Source organism: Tamandua tetradactyla, chromosome 17 (genome assembly GCF_023851605.1).
Source record: "Tamandua tetradactyla isolate mTamTet1 chromosome 17, mTamTet1.pri, whole genome shotgun sequence".
NCBI lineage: Eukaryota > Metazoa > Chordata > Mammalia > Pilosa > Myrmecophagidae > Tamandua > Tamandua tetradactyla.
The window spans coordinates 80,650,852-80,653,195 of NC_135343.1; positions in this window are offsets into that span (position 1 = coordinate 80,650,852).

Here is a 2,344-nt window from a genome sequence, read left to right on the forward strand (position 1 = left end):
TTTGTTAAATTGAGCATTTATTTTTATATTTTCAACTAAAACCTCAGAACTATATTTGTGTTTTTTGTTATTGCATCAGTAAACAGTTTAATATATTTTTTCTTAGATATAAAAGGTGGTGGTATTGTTTTTAAAGCACTCAAAATGCAGTGGCTACATTACCGTGAAAATTAAATCATGTACAGGAATCACTAGCAAAATTATGTTTAAAGAAAATGTTAAAAATGAAAGTTATATATACTATGCATTCCTTTTATACCCAAGCTAAAATTTATCATATCTCTAAAAGAGAAAAATTTATCAGCACTTCTATTAAATACAGAGAATGACAAAATTGACCACAAAAAACAACTTTGAGATGTATGATTTTATATTATATACTTTTCTTAGTTAAGTAAAAATTAAGTTCAATATTTCTCTTTCTTTTTTTTTTTCTTTTTGACTTTCCTTGAAATCCATCTAGTTTGGAGTTCACTGAACTTTCCAGACCTCTTTGCTGTTTTTTATCAAATTTATAAAACCTTCAATGTTTTTTAGTTATATTTTCTATGCCATTCTCTCTTTGTCCTTTTAAGATTCCAGTTGCATTGGAATTACAATTATATTTATTAGTCTCCTTTATACTTACTTTATGTCACCTGTATTTGTTACCTCAAAACAGAGGGTTTCAATAAACTAAAGTCCTTGCCTGCTAAAGTTCTCATCTGGGTTATCTTTGAATCTGCTGCAAATGATAGATCTTTTTCATAGTTGTGGTCACATTTTCCTGTACTTTGCATGTCAAATAATTTTATATTATATATTGGATATTTTATACGATGCAGTATAGAGACTCTGGTTACTTTTTTCTTCAGAAAAATGGTGACTTTTATTCAGGCAGCACTCTGATGATTGGAAAATCAACAGAACTTGTATAAGCTTAGTTGCAAATCCCTGTTAAGAAGGCAATATATTTCAGTTTTTCAACTTAGCCCAAGGGTAAATCACCTAGTCCTTGGGCAGAGCCTGTAGACTTAAAATATGGGTTCTGGCAATGAAAATCCTGAAGTCTGTAAAGCCCTTCTGACTTGATGAGAAGCAAATTCCAAACATGCTATGACCCAAGGTACAAATTCCCTCAAGTTCTGCCTACTTTGGGGTACTGTATATTAATTACATACAAGTAAACTCATAGGACAAGTTATTTAAAACTAAAATCTCCATTTTTGAACCTTTAAAATAGCAGCTACATAAAATATGATGATTCTAAAAATCAGAGTAAAAGCGGGCCCTGGTTGACCTACTTGGTGACATAAGATGCTCTAAGGCACCATTTCACCCCAGAATTCTTGAAGAAGTAGCAAAACCTGGGTAAGCCATCTTCTTCTTCAGAACTCAGGAAAATGAGATAGAGTTGCAGTAACTGGATGAGGGTCCAATCAAGAAGACACAGCTTTAAAAATTGGTAGGAGAAGTTCTCGTACTCTTGCTGGCTAGTTTTCTAGCCTGTCCCTGGCACAGTATGGGATCATCCTGTGCAACCCCTGTGGGTCACTGGCCCTGTTCCAGAGGGAGTAGAATAACCCCTACATGCATGCTGGGATTCCTGTATGTCAGCACCAAACTATCAGGTGGCAACCCAAAATACTGAACCAGGAAATTCATCTCTGAATCACCCTCAGAACTTGCCCTGCAATATGAAGCAGCTTTCAGATAGCTACAGCAGTGAAAGAAACAATGAAATCACAGCATCCTGGAGCAAAGGATGACTATATTTAACAGGTACAATAGAGCATCTAGGAGGTGGAAAAAGTCTATTTCATAGAGAAGAAAGGGAACCTTTGAATTCCTACAAAAGGGAAATTCCTAAGGCCACAAGAAAGCATAAGCCCAGGGCAAGACAGATTCAAAAGAGACAGAGAACCCTGCACTTCACTGTTGCCTTAGGCTAATATTGGCTGGAGGGCACAATGTTGAAAGAGAACACCAGCCGATGAGTCAATTTTCAAAGACTGTTACAGATGTTTTGCTATGGTTCTTTTTTTTAAATAGTGAAAAACAATTTTTATTCTGTTTGTTGTACAACATAATAAATGTTAAAGATTTCATGACAATATAAAACAAATGACTTCTGATTAAAATAGAAATATGGTAGATGAAACATATTTTACTTTCCTCTTGAAATTCCATTACAATGTCTAAAGGATTAAGCGCACACACCAAGTGAGTGAGAGGGAAAGGAGAAAGAGAGAGAGAAAGGGAGAAAACACAGAAATAAGTGAAAAGCAGTATAATTTTGGCAACTGGAAGTTGCTAAAAAAAAAAGGAAAGATCCTTGGTATGCTCATAGAAAAAGAGGAAAACG